We start from the raw sequence: 14,863 nt of genomic DNA, 5'->3' as shown, positions 1-14,863 counted from the left end.
CGCGAGAGATCTAAAAAACCCAGGACAGTCAACCTTTATTGCACTGGTGAGTGGTGACAGGGGTTGTTAACCTTTGTGCCAACTTACCACCTTCAATTTATACAATGTCTATCAAAACATATGATTAATGCAGCAATGTGTATCAAAGCACATTATTAAAATATTCGGTAACCATAATGCATGCACAAAGTAAGAAGAATACCAATTGGGAAAATAAACTGAAAGGTCGACAAACTTGCAAAAGAAGACATGGAGAGATTCAAGGGACATAAAAGTGTTCAACTAACAGATGATGTGCTGGTATTTGTACTCCCCCTTGACAGGAGAAATCAGCGCTATGCCTCTAGCTCTGGAATAAAGGAATTTGTTAAATTAAACGTTGATATCTTCATGAGGAAACATAAATTCTTCGCTTAATGTAACTTCGTAAAAACTTGTAATTTGATTAAATGACCTGCAAACAGACTTGCATGAACTGTGACCTTTAGCGCATGCGCAGACCTCAAGGAGACGTAGGGTTTGAGACTTCGCGTCTCGTTACAAGTATAAACGTGCCACACTGGCCACATGAATGAGAAATAAGAGTGTGAGATGCGTACTTATGTAAGAGACCCTGTGATTGCTTCATAAATAAGATTTTATAAAATTTCGTAGCTTCCACACTTTCTTTAATCACGATCGAGGGTTTTTCTAGTTGTAACTGTCAGCATTTATTATTAACCACCAGACGATAGCAGTAGACGATAGCCTGTGTTGACAAAACTTCCCATTGATGCAATGGTAGAAAAACAGTCAAAGAAATAAAAAAATTCCGTTAAGCTTCTACACTATGATCAAATAGCTGTAAGAAATGCAACGTACTACGTTTACATGTTTAGAAATTAAAATAAAAACTAAACAGCATGGTGCGAATGTAATTAACAAGGGTTATTGTGGACAATGGGATTTTTATAGAAAGGAGAAATAAAATTTGGGGATTATTTCCAGTAACAGTAAAGGAGTGAAAGAAAAGAAAAGATTATGAAATATCTTTCCTGTAAATTCAAGTATATTTTATCTTTTTTCAGGAGACTTAAACTGTTACCTTGCTTAATAAAGAGTGAACATGGCATCTGGTGATATCGGAAGGATCAATTTAGACTCACTTGAACTAAGCCTTATAGATTCTGGCATTCAGAGCATGAAAGATGTGCCACTCTCACCACACTTACAGTCTTTGAATCTGCACAGCAACTACATACAGCACATTCAAGGACTGGAGCTGATGCACAATTTGAAGCATCTGGACATTTCTGCTAATCAGATTGACAATATCAGTGGCCTTGAAAGCCTCATTTCACTGAAAACTCTTAATTTATCCTGTAACTTGATAACTGTTGTGCAGGGATTGTCAGCCTTAAGGTATGTGTCTCATGAAATGTACATTTTGTACAATGTCAGTATTTTTACTTATAGCAAAGTCATTATGAGATCAGATCTCTTTGTTTAGAAAGGTATATTTTTTTACTCTGGATTATTTTGAGTTGTGAGTAATATAATAAGGACAAAGAATCTTTTTCTGTATAGTTTGCTGCATGGGTCAGATTTTTCTTGTGGCATTTTCTGTACTTTTCTGAACTCTTTGTAATTATATACATAGAATAATAAATTTATCAGACACTTGTATATGTATGGATGCATGCTTATGTGAGGACATTGTTTTATCTTAATACATCATTCTTAAAACCACTTGAATCCTACTTTGATTCCTATTTCTGATCATGTGTTGGCATGTGAGTTTTTACTCTTGCGGTTTAGCTATAGGAATTTCGATGCCTGTGTGCAAAACCAATCGTCACCGCAATTTATTTGTTTCATGTTACATTCACTTGATCAACTCTACTGACCATGAACTTGTACTAGCCTGAGGTGACCTAAGGTCACCAACTGTAGTTGCTGGGAATGTGTGTGTGTGTGAGAGAGAAATTATCCTACTGCATCCTACTTACTGCCATTTTATTAACAATAATCAATAATTTTGATACCTACAGAGGAATGAAACTTTTTTTTTTTCACTTGATAAGGCACAATGTGCAAGCAGGCATTAAGGAAGTTTATTTTCTTTTTATTTTGTTTCATCACATCTATTACGGTGCTTTTTATTATGTCCAAACAGGTCTTTGGTTAAGCTGAATCTGAGTTACAACCAGATTGAAGATATATCAGGGCTTCGATCCCTTGCAGGTAGTGACTATAAATTATCCCAGCTAGAGCTACACGGCAACCGTTTACGGAGTCTGACACACGTACAACACAGCTTAAGGCTATGCAGCAATCTTCGACACCTAATTCTTAGCCAGGATGGGTCATCAAACCCTGTTTGCCACCAAGAAGGTGAATTACCTGCTTGTTAGCAATAGTAGCTTCTTGCCTTACTACTGCATGCACAGTAATCATGTGGGTTTGGATTATAATGTAAAAGGAAAAATGCATGTACACTGAAAGTGAAAGTGTTTCTTTTCCTTGCTGTATTTCATCTTATTAATAGTTATAGGTCTACATTTTTCCTATCAGAAGTGTGAAATGTTAACTTGAGGCATTTGATACACAAATTAGAGATAATCTGTGCATTTAGCAATCAGTGGCAGGCATTTCGAGTTATCATCAAGTCTAACACGAAAGAGGTCTTCAGTAAACCCTACAAGCAACTAGGAGCACTGACATTGAATGTAATATCAAAATATCAGGGGCCTGAGTTGACACATTTGCCTGTAAAGTTTGAAAGCTAGGTATGATGTAGCAATAGTAGTGATATAATGTTTTTATTTTACTAATTTAAATCAGATGTGTTCTGTGAGTGGCTATTAATTTGTACATTTAATGTTACTAGGATACCAGACAGATCTATTTACTGCATTCCCTCAGCTTGAAACTCTAAATGGTATTGATAGGCAAGGGCGTCGAACTCTACCTCCAGAGATAGGATCGAATGTTCCAGGTTGGAAAATATTTTTTCTTTTGTTGTTGTTTTTTTTTGCCACAGCCTTACAAATGTAGTTTTGAAACTAAGATACAAATTTTGCCCCTAGGTGTTTATACTGCACAAAATCTGTTAGCACCAAAATGTTTTGTAGTCTGCTTTTCATATGTTAATAGAAATCATTTACAGGATTTTGAATTTCACTAAAATTTGAGAGATATTGTATTGTTTGTATATATTTTTCTGCTTTGTGGGGGTAAATAATTTGTGTTTCCTCATGAAGATATCAACGTTTAATTTAGCAAATTCTTTTATTCCAGAGCTAGAGGCATACCTCGATTTTCTTCTGTCAGGGGGAAGCACAAATACCAGCACAGCATCTGTTAGTTGAACACTTTTGTCCCTTGAATTTCTCCATGTGTTCTTTTGTCTGTTTGTCTACCAGCCTTTCTTTCAGTTTGTTTTAGCTGTTTTGACGAGCACCAATTTCTGCTTCCTTTGTGCATGTATTTGAGATTGCTAACGAATGTTTTAATCATATCCTTTGATACACATTGTTGCATTAATCATTTGCTTTGATAGACATTGTTGCATAAATTGAAGGCGGTCCGGTTTCGCAGCGGTTAACGCTTGTCACCAGTACGGTTAAGATTGACTCTCTGGGGTTCAAATCCTGGGTCTCGGACACGCTGCATGTGGCATTTGTTTACAGGGCTAGCTGCCTTGCCATGATAGGACCTTAGTTGCTGGCTCGGCGTAAAACACTAATCGCCTACCCTTCGCTTTGTTAAATTCAAGTAAAAAACACCTACAACCCTTGCTTCTCATGGAAAACATATCCTGCGCGACTACATCACCTCACGCCTCTCTGCCTCAATGTATAGAAGTAAAAGCTATTCTGCCTTATTGTCAGCTTTTGGGTTTTGATAACCCTGGCAGTTTGGTTTGCAACAGTGCAGAGTTTGGGTGCCTGCCATTTAACATGGATAATGATGATAATATTTCCTCGCTTTTCTAGATGTTTACAACCAAACTGACTTGGTTATTTGTTGTGTTATAAAACATTTTATAATGGACTTTTTCACGAACTTATGTAGTGCTTTTGAAAACAAGCGATACAAGGGAAAGCACGTTTCCTCTGCAGCTGTTACATCAAATTTAAGACCGCGTTGGACGATTACTAGAGATTTTTGGCGACAGTGTCTGACGTCTAGTATATCTTACACGTTTTTAACAAGTGATAATGTAATCTGAAAGACGGGTGTGAAGGGAGGGAGTGCCAAGTTTGGTCGGAATCGTTCCACAAATCATCGATTGTATCTTCGAAAAGGCGCGTGCGCATGCACACCTGTGCCAACATGCAAGCACACATTAGAGCTAGCGCACACTGCTTACTCAGCCTTTCATCCTCTTGCGCTTTAGCAGTATGCGATGAACTGATCATTTCTGCTTGACAGTGCAGTTTTACTCGCTTATGAAAGTCAGAGCAAACTTAAAAGTAGAGCTATTACTTGAACATACTTTAATTGCCTCATTTCCTTTCTCAGTTCCTCTGATTCTTTGTCTCACTTCTTCGCTTAGTGCACGTGTGTGATTTAATCTTATGGATGTAAATATGCACAAAAGCGCCTAGCTAAAAACCAGTCAATTATAAAGAAATAAAGAGATCAGGATTGATTGAAAAAAAAGTTTGCTACCCTAAAATTGTTAAGTCGGTGAGTTCCGTTTTTCTCTGGCAGCAGTTAATAAATAATTTCAAATTTTCTTCCTTGGTGTTGGCGGGGGTTTATTTTAGGAAGGAACAAGGAGCACTGTGAAGACACCGAGAATTGATGAAGTCTTGGCCAAGTTCCGGCTTCAAGGCGCCACCTCGGCAGGACCCAGCATCAGCAGCGCCGCCACGTCCGGCACCGAAGCTGAGAGTAGCCCGAGGTCAGCGGGTGCAACGCCCGGAAAACCGCAGGCAGCCAGCAGAATGACGCAGGTACAACAAGTAAAGTTTGCAGCAGAAAGTAGAAATATCTCCCCCCCTCACTCACACAGACGTCTTCCATCTTTGGCTGGAGTGGAGTGAAAGTCTTATCTTTACAAATACTGTTTTTACAAAATGAGATACATGTGCTGACTTTCTCTCATAAAATTTGTATCTCCATCACGTTTTTCTTTCTTTGATTTTTATTGCTAATAACACGTTTTAATGGATTTTATTTTGGAGAGATTTGGATTTCGATGGCTTGAAGAAGTCAGTAGGGGTTGCAGTGGCATCATTAGCTGACGACTATGCAGACGTTTTGTCATCCCTTGCACCAACAAGGCAGCCAGGGAAACACGGGTACAAGCTAATGTTCACAGTACCGCTGCCTTATCAAGCTTTCCAGCCGATTACCAAACGCCCAGCTAGTAAATAAAGAGCTATGAGAAAGCAGAAGGAGAAAGTCACTCAACGTCTCTAAATTTCGTTGGCTTTGAGTTTGTAAGCTGCGGATTCAGCAGGTGTCACTGTAGCGCTTGCTCTCCTCCAGTAAATCGAAGGCGACATACTCTTTTAGACGGTAAAGGACGTATTTCGATCCCAAGAAACCGGTTAATTTTCTCCTCCCCTGCCACCATAACAAAATGGCCTGGTTTTCACGAGAAGCGATTTTTCATTGCAGGCAAGATTTACGACCTTTGTCGCCGATCAGTACGACCGCCTGTCGGAGCTTGAAGAAGAAGTGAAGAGGCTACAGCTCGCGCAGCACAAGGTGAAGTAAATGATGTGCCCATCACCAGCCCTTCTTTTGCTGGCAGCAGATGTGCGCCAATGTTATTCTATCTCTGGCTCTGTGTGTGTGTGTGCGCGCGCGGGTGTGTGGGTGGATGGGTGCGTGCGTCATTGTCTGTATTTTCCGTAATATAGTAGTGATTGTAACATATTTTTGTTGTTTGTACCTCCTTTTGTGGAGCTTTTAAATCATTTCCTCTTACTCTTTATTTTTCTGTCTCCATTGATTCTGATTTTTATATTAATGTTTGTAATTTAGTACATATTTACTTTGATATATATATAAGGTTAGAGTAGATATTTTATTTGTTTTATTGTTGCTTGCACCCTTTTATTAAGCTACAGCACTTGAACAAACAAATCATCTCTCAGTCTCCGCCGGAGACACGTGCCAGGAATATATCTCGCGACAGTTACAGTGTCGCAAACATTGGCGGTTCTCGCTCCCTTCAGCTAAACAGTTTTTTGTCTTTATCAGGGCAAGAAGATAGCACTGGGGCTAGCCCTCATAATAAAAACACTAACAATAATAAAGCGGTACGGACTGCATCTGCTAAGGAAGTTTGAGTGTTTGAGGGTGGAGGGGCAGAGTGATGGGACTAGAGTTACTGAAGTCAGTTCCTCAGCACATTTTTGTCTCTACTATCAGGGTTAGTGATAGGGCATAGGGCAGGTCACCGGACGAACGTGCAAAGCGCTGGGGCCAAGAAATGGCGCGCACTGACAGGGACACGTGACTGTTCATTAGCCGCGCATGTACCTCCTGGGAGAGTAGCCCGATTGTCACCCCCTAGCGGTCCAGAAATACAGTAAACACGATTATTAGCAAACGAATCAATATCGCTGAGTTACGGGCTTTCACAGTGAGGTCTCTACGGGAGATGTTTATTCTCGCTCCCCCCTTCCACCATCCCCTCCGCATCCCTCCGCACTCCTCCATTTCATCTGTTAAGGATTGGCTATCTATTGCCATTCCATTTCCTTTAAACATTACGTTCAAAAACAAATTGTTGATAAGTTATTTTCAGACAGCTTTGTTATGTAATTGTTCACACAATTTTCAAGTGTGAATGTCGCAGTTATAACCCTGACATTTATGTCCAGATGCGTGGGTCAACTTGCCCAAAACAACAGTGTTTGAAAGCCAATCACGATAAACACGAAACATCTGTAGAATTAGAGATGTGCTTCATTAGTTTAAATTAGCGGTAAGGGCGCCGCGAATCTTGTTTTTGTGTTTTATGTATAATACAGAAAACAACAGAAGTTTGTTTGGATATATTTACAAATTTATCGAGCAGGCGCGTTTTTCTCGCTTGTTGGGCCTCAAACACACGTAGGATTGGCGAGTTCGAGATTGTTCCGGGTAATCAATCTTAAATCAGCTGCCTTTATTTTATATGACTTTTATTTTTATTTATTGACTGGGTATTGTTTTCTGTTCCACGGTGTTAGCTATGAGGAATTTAAATACAGCCAGGCATAACAGGAACATTTCGTCAGACTCACTCAGCGACAACAAACCTCTAGAAGTTCGAACGCTAGTGCTTCATTTACAGAAGTGTATGGCAGTATGGACTGCTCACATTTCATCTTTCATCACGTTCTTCAATCGTCTTTGGGCTCAACGAAGTGACAGGAAAAAAGAAGTGTGGGTGGGATAGGGAAGAAAGAACAGCCCATTATTTCGAGAGGCAGGCGGTCAACACGGGAAATGATTCATTATCAGAATATGGAAGATTGGTTTATCAATACTCTTTGGGCTTTAGCGTCTTTTAAGTTTCTTAAGAAACAGAAGTAATATTCGTGTACATGACGGCATGTTTTTAATATTCTGAGCAACAAATCAAGCGTTCATCGGCTTATTGTTCGGTGTGGTGGTATAGGAGACCCCGGATTTCGATGCATCATTATTTCTACTAGGCGTTTGTCACCATATTGAAGTGTTTATTTCTTGAGTTTGTGCATGATTGTGGAAGGGAACGGTAGTAGGGGATAGACACAAAGCCACATTCCCTTTGTAGAATCGGAGTTTATTTCAGAGGGATTTTATCATAGAAGACATTGTACGCATTTAAAGAATCCAGTCACATATGCTTATCTTCAACTGTGCAGCTCTGCAGTGCAAAAAACAATAACCTGCAACAGAGATGTAGCAGTGGGTGACTGTGGTTCACTATGGGAATGCTGTGAGAACGAACAGTCTACAGTAAAAGATTACTATGCATCGTTGTAACATGCAATGCATTGAAACAGTGCACGACATTTTACATGTAATTCAGCAGATTGTAATTATGTACATTTGGTTTATAAATATGTACGATGCAATTTTTAATAATCACAAGCATAGTTCAAGTATACAGAATGCTTAGAGCGTAGAAGCACCTGCTAACCCAATATCTATGTTGTGCAGGTAGGTCCTAGCGGCAGGACACCGCGGACCAACTCCTCAGCCTCCTCTAGTCGTCGAGGTAAGAGACAGTGGGGGCAGTGTTCATATTTGATGCTTGAAACTGCTGAGTATCCACTTGTATGACCAGCTTTCCTTGGACATTTCTTGTAGCTGCTTACCTGACTATAGCACAGGCAAGGAATAGCAGTCTTTGACGTGCTCATGTATGTTTTGTGCGCGTGTTCATGGGCCGCTGTGTGCTTTTCTTGTATATTGAGACGTGGAAGTTTACGGGAGCACAAGAAGTTAATTGTACAAGAAAAACAAGAAAGAAAACCTAAAAAATGATTCGCATCACTGAAGATTTCTGTAATAAAAGGAGCTCATATTTAGAAAGGCATGTTAATTAAAGGCCAACATGCACATCCGAAAAACATCACAATTATCGGTGCAGATGATACAGAAGAGGAAGTGGAGCCTGTCAGAGAGAGGAACACAGCAGGAGACAATGTTGCCAAGTCTCAGCAGAAACCCAACCTCGGCCAGGCGCAGCGAAAGCAGACACCCACCCCTGCAGTGACCCCCACTACGCTGATAAAGGCTCAGACCAAGAGGGGATCTGCCAGGAAACAAAGGTAAGGTCTGGTCGTTAAAAGAGTCATACACGAGGAAACTCAGTCACACTTTGATGAATATCGCATATAGCTACCAGACTTTGTTTCCAATACCTTTTTGATTGCTTTAGCGAAATCGTAGATATTGTGATTTTTAAAATTGTGGATAAATATTAATTTTGTAAATTTATTGATTAATAACACAGAAGCACAAACTAAAGTGGCAAAGTTAACAAGTTTCGAAAAGGAACTCAGACTTATATGTGACTATAAACTTCCGACTCCAGAATTGTATTCTTGAACGTATGGGTAGTGATGAACACCAAGAAAAAGAGCAGATGGTTATGTTTTTGTTTGTAAAATATTCCCCCAGGTTTTAAATGCAACCTGTGCAATATTCTAGATATTAGTCAAGTAATATCGATGACGCATTATGTACGATTTATGAAGCTTTTCTATAAAACCTTTTTGTCATGACATTTGACGAAAAGCGGGGTAGGCGAGGTAGCCGGGAGGGGTGGGGAGATTAAGGCTTTTTTTACGTCTATCGTCGCAGTTACGAACACGAAGGTAGGTGGGATAAGTAAGCGTTTGTCTCTCGAGCATTTTTTCGCAATCTGTACATTTGCTGTACGGTGTATGTCAGTCTTTCTCTCCGTCATTCTTCCGAGAATGTGTGTGGGTGGGGCTGGGCGAGAGGGCGCGCGCGTCTTCCCAAATATGCGCGACAGCTAGTGACAGTAGTGGTTTCTCACAAACACATCAGGGTGCGGCAGTCTTGAGCAGAGCCCTGATGTAACAAGATTACATTTCCAGACAGATGGCACGAAATGAACTTAGCACTCTTTGATGTATTTTAGTCCTCTTGACACTACAGCAATGAAGCTGAATAAGAAGGATCAGTAACCGAGAGCATACGCGGACTGCTAGTGAACTGAGCGTTTAAGAATGATCCTGTTATTTTTTTTCCATTTTTTTTTCTTCCGACAAACATTTTTTTTTAAGGTGGGAGGTGCGTCTGATTGACGAGGGTATATTAAAAAATAAATATTGTCCTTTATTTTGAAGGTCTGTCATATGAAGTTATTGTATCAATATTGCGATTTCGGGTTCCTGTAGCTAACATTGCAGCAGACTGCCCCTCCGCTGGCACGAAACATTCTAGTATATTCTAGTATAGTATTGAGACGGACATCATCGTTGGAAAGTAGGACTTTTTAGCAGAAAGGCATCCTGCAGAGCAAGAGGCGAATGGCGCAGGAAGTGAAATGTCAGCAGCAGACATTTAATTATGCCCGTTTTTCTTGCAGCAAGCAAGGCCTGGTTCGTCCACATCTTGCCAGAACTCGCTGTGGGCTTACGAAATGCTTACTTGCATATACCCTGGTTTTTATTTCATTTCTGTCAGAGATTCCCCCAAATCTCTATCTGAGAAAGGCAGCAACAGAAAAATAAGAAAATTTTATGTCATATTTAAACGTTTTTGTTTTGTTTGTATCCAGGAATACGTCTGTGTCCATCAGGCACCAAACATTTTTGGTTGCCCATCATTCATTTATACTCTGATTGGAAGTGCATTGTTCTGTCTCTTGAAAAGGCAGACATAATTATAATCATACATCCGATGTTATATTAGTATTGTTTAATCTGCATTTTACTTATTCTTATGCCAACTGTGATGCATAAGATTAATGCATAACTTTACACAATTAGTGTGTGTGTGTGGAGAGAGATTTAATTAATAATTAGTTCTCGATTTTCTTGCATCTTTATTTGATGTGTTTCCGGAAATTCTTGTCCGATGCGTTAGTGCCTCTCAAACCAGGGACTAGGTATATGTGTGCATATTTGTGGTTTGGTTTTTGGACATTGCCCGAGACTTTACTTATGATTATTTTGTTGACATTTACTCTTTAGTATTTTCCGTGCAACATTTAAGAGCTAGTTTGTGCACGTGATGGCACACACTTTATCAGGGAGAAAATCCTTTAAAGAAATTTCCTTTAGGGAAGAAGTCATAATGTAAACATTTTATTAATGATTTGTGCTGTCTTCTTTTGTAAAGAACAAAACCACGTTTTCACTTTGGTCAACAGTCTGTAAGTGAAGACTTGGAGTAGTATCAGAAGAGTTAATAGAAAGATCCGGGAAAGACACGTAGGTCCAGCCAGCAAGTTGCCGCTTATTGTTTTGAGTGTTCAACATCTACAGCCTGTGCTTCTGGATGTCCTGACTTCATCGTTCCTGAGATGTAATTACAGCACGTTACCTTTAAGAATCAATATTTGCTGGTGGGCGATGGTGGGAGCAAGGGCAGCAATGCTGAAAACCTTCTACAGCTTTTGTAGTTTCTTTGTACACGAGATCTCTTGCAGTGTTTCCTCGACACTTGCACCCACATCGGATGTGATGAAGGAAAAACATTGAGTCTGGCTGGCAAGTCGTCTCGCAGTTTCAACGCCTGAAGCGGGAAGTGGCTCTACAGAATAGGAATTGACTTTGGCACGGGGCCGACCCGCCGGGGCTTGTGTTTAGCGGGGCAGTAGAGGGTTGTGGTGATATGTCAGGTGTTATTTTGGTCTCCATGTGTGACAGCTTTAAGATCACGAGACCCGGGTAAATTGTAAGCACTAACCCAGAGCTTGCCAGGTGTCCTTCCACTCTTAACTAACGAGTAGCGGAGCTCAGGAGTTCGCGAGCAGAAGTTTAGCGTCACATGAATGGGGAAGAGGGGGACCCTTTGAATTCCAGAAAACAGAAAGTAGGAAGCAGACGCCTTTGATCAGAATGGCATTTCATTGCCGTTCTTTTGTTTGTTTTATATTCGAGGTAAACGGAATTGTGTTTGATGTCTGCTTGAATTAAGAAAGCAGAGAGAAGCAGGTTGCGAAAACAGCTCTAGTTTTGTGGAACGTATATCGTGCCGACAAATGTATTTACACATGGGGGATGAGTTGGGTAAGGGGAGTAAGAGGAGGAACAGATGGGAGGAAGTAAGAGGGGGAACAGATGAGAGGGAAATGCGCTTTTTTTAAAATACCACAGGTGCGCTACTTTCATGAGACAGCAGGAGCCAGACTTTGTTCAGTCTTAAAGAGCTGTGTTAATGGCTTAGAAGTAATTTTTTTTATCTACTTCTCTTGCAGTCAGTGAAGAATAGTATGAGTCGTTACACTCGGACGATTTTGCCTGTGTCAAACCCCCACAGACCAAATCAGCGACAGCCGCAGTCGTGTGCTATTCAATCACACCGATGTCATGCACTAGACGATAAAATCAAAGGTTGAAGCACCATTTTTATCGTAGGCCTGCTCTCATCAATTCTGAGCATGGAGTTGGTAATAAAACTGTTTTCTAATGGCATGGCCGTACGACCATCCTGCCTATGCAAGATCCATCGATTTCTTCTTCGATGCGCTCGCCGATGTTCTGGTGGACGTGCTCAAGAGGAGCTTCTTGTCGTAGAACACGCTGATAAATTAGGTAATTTGGTTTGTGATGGGATGGTTGTGATGAAACAGACCTTGCTCATGAAAACAAGAGTGGCTGTACATTCTGCGGGAAACATAAAGAGTGCATTGCCTTTTCGAAGCATCTACATATCTCATCGCCTCCATTCCCCTGTGTTGTCTGCGCGTGTTTAGGCGTAAATGTCGAGCGTTGAAAAAGTTCTTGAATGACAAATTCAGTGGAGGGGTAATGAGACTCGCGGGGTTAATGAGACTGCGGGATGTGCCGTTCTGTTTGTCTTTGTCATCAGAGATTCTGTCTGCTAAAGATGAGGTATGTTTGTGTGGTTTAATCAGAAACCCTGTCCACACAGATGAGTTAGGGGACGCCCGGTCTTCATGCTGGCTCATTACTCATAGTCGACGATTAAACAGGCTCAGGGACTTGTCCGTCATACCGCTAGCCACGCTGGCTTCGGTAAACAGGGGAGACAGAAGGGTGTGCATGAATAGGTTAAACAGTTCTAAACAACCTTTACTTTTCTTTTAAACTGATACGGAACGAAAAGAGATTGTGAGCGTTTGCCTAGGCGAGTTTCTGCTGACTTCCGGTAAATTTCTCTTGCGTCACGAGAAGTCATTCTGCAGGTATAAACATATCTGTGGACTGTGGGCGAATTTAGCAATTCAGATTAGCAACATCCATTAATGGTAGAAGTGTTACGTTGCACACACACACACACAAAGAAATAATGAAAACATAAAAGGGACTGATGGTGATGATAATAATGTCGATAAATATAGATGATTATGCCGGTAATAGTTATTTTCCTTCTGTGCCTTTTCGACCTGATTGAGGATGGTGATTTTCTATGACCACAGTCAATTACACGTAAATTTCTTAGGCTGGCTGAGAAAAACAAGGCAGGCTAAAAGGATTACGATAGAACAGTTAGAAGTTATTTTGAAAGAGGTTGGCACCACAGTTCGGTACCCGCTGATTGCTGATCCATCTTCTTGGCTTCAGTAGTGATGGCGAATTTCCCATTATTGCAGCTTTGTATGAGACTTGGTGGGGTCGCAGTGGGGAACATCTAATGAAACGTCTGCTACAGTGGCGACGCCCGTGACTTCATCCTTCAGCAAGTTCCATCAGGAGCATGGTGGAAGGAGCTGCGTGCGGTGCGTTGCTGTCGACCAAACAGTGCAGCAAGATAACTCGTGCTGCACTAAGATAACTCGTGCTGCACCACTGGCTGGCCACCTGGTCGCCAATGGGCGCCAACAAGGGAATTCGTCTCGGAACAAAAACGCAACGCTTGAACCAATTCTGTGTCTGAAAATGAAAATACATATCAACGGTAAATATTGCTAGTTGAGGGTCAGATTTCGTTAAAAGGAAATTTCCCTGACAGTAGAAACTGCTTCATGATGAATTATAAATAACTTTATAAACGACTATTCCTTGTTGACGAAAATAATCTGATTTAGATGTAAATGACTCCGATAGGTCAAAAGATGGAGCATTGTCTAAGATATTCACGGCAGTCGCCTCTCATCTTACCTGTCATTGAGTACCTGACTGTTAAATACTCGTTTTAAATTGAGGCTAGCCTCGTCTTCGTAGTAGAGATGAAAAGCATTGACGAGAACATACATTTCTAAAGGCCTCATCCAGCCGCACAATAATTATATCAAACAGGCTCGATTTCTATGTCGCACACACTGATCTGACCAACGATGGGCATCTTCCAGCAGTAAATACAATGAATATTATTTTTCTGTTAATCTCTGTTGGAAAAAAATATGTCTTTAAGAATGTATTCTCTGCTTATTATTGCGCATTCTGTCTTATGATGTATTCATTGCTGTTACTGTTATTTTGCATTGCCGGTCAGTTCCTGCAGCATTGAAATCGTTGTGGGCCGGACACTGTAGCTTGTCTGGTGGGGATGTGGATGAACTCAGTACAGTTACATTGATTAAGCCAGCACCTGGATCCTCAGCCGACTTGAGCAAACAGCGACACACGACTGTTACCAGCGTTTGCACATTCTGTGAAGTGTTACCAAAATACCACTCCCAAATCTCACCTGCAGGCCTGCTTGAAGGTGGTAAACATTAATTAAAGTGCAATAAGGCCGTGAAGTATGATGTTCTCGACAGTGGCCCTTTTGGCAAACCCTAATTTAAGATCATAATTCTCAGTCACCTTTTTTGCGGTTTGCTTTTGCCACACTGCTGGCGTTAAATCAGATTTAAATTGTTTTGTAACAACACTGCCAGGCAACATGTCGCCATAGAGACTGCCTCACAATGTTGGCAGATTTGTCAGGGGGTGCTCTGGGGGCGCTCTGGGGAGGGCGCAGGGAAAGATTCAGACCCAGTGCGGGGACTTTCGACCCCGAGATGAACCCCAATGTGTGCCTCCACGTCTCCGATTTGCGTCTGCTCATTGGCTACCTTTCAGGTGTCCTTACCTCCGGTCCATGCCTGTAGCCCGAGGAGTTTGTAGAACAAGTTTGGCGCGTTTTATTTAATCTGCAGTTTCGACGCTTTTTGTCCATTGTCATCAATTTTTTGTTAGCATGAGTAATTAACAAGTAATAATTGTTTTTTTTGCTTCGTATTCACTTGCTGGAGGTCTGAGTTAGAGAATACGTTCAAGAATAGTAAAGAGTAAGA

At 40.9% G+C, this 14,863-nt stretch overlaps 1 protein-coding gene across 3 annotated transcripts in view; it reads left to right on the top strand.

Moving 5' to 3' along the window:
- Positions 1-505: 505 nt before the first annotated feature.
- Positions 506-14,863, top strand: part of LOC112553174 (leucine-rich repeat and coiled-coil domain-containing protein 1-like) — a 176,251-nt gene continuing 161,893 nt past the window's right edge. For 2 of the 3 annotated variants that reach the window (XM_025220226.1, XM_025220227.1), the window contains exon 1: positions 8,619-8,750. The gene's annotated coding sequence lies outside the window, so the exon portion shown is untranslated. Of the gene's footprint in view, positions 604-1,067; positions 1,402-2,155; positions 2,374-2,869; positions 2,978-3,279; positions 3,342-4,754; positions 4,944-5,613; positions 5,704-8,136; positions 8,195-8,569; positions 8,751-14,863 lie in introns of those variants that run through there. The other variant, XR_003096971.1, reaches the window with a different exon arrangement.

Source organism: Pomacea canaliculata, linkage group LG12, assembly GCF_003073045.1.
Source record: "Pomacea canaliculata isolate SZHN2017 linkage group LG12, ASM307304v1, whole genome shotgun sequence".
In the NCBI taxonomy this organism is placed as follows: domain Eukaryota; kingdom Metazoa; phylum Mollusca; class Gastropoda; order Architaenioglossa; family Ampullariidae; genus Pomacea; species Pomacea canaliculata.
This window is presented reverse-complemented; position numbering and strand designations above follow the sequence as displayed.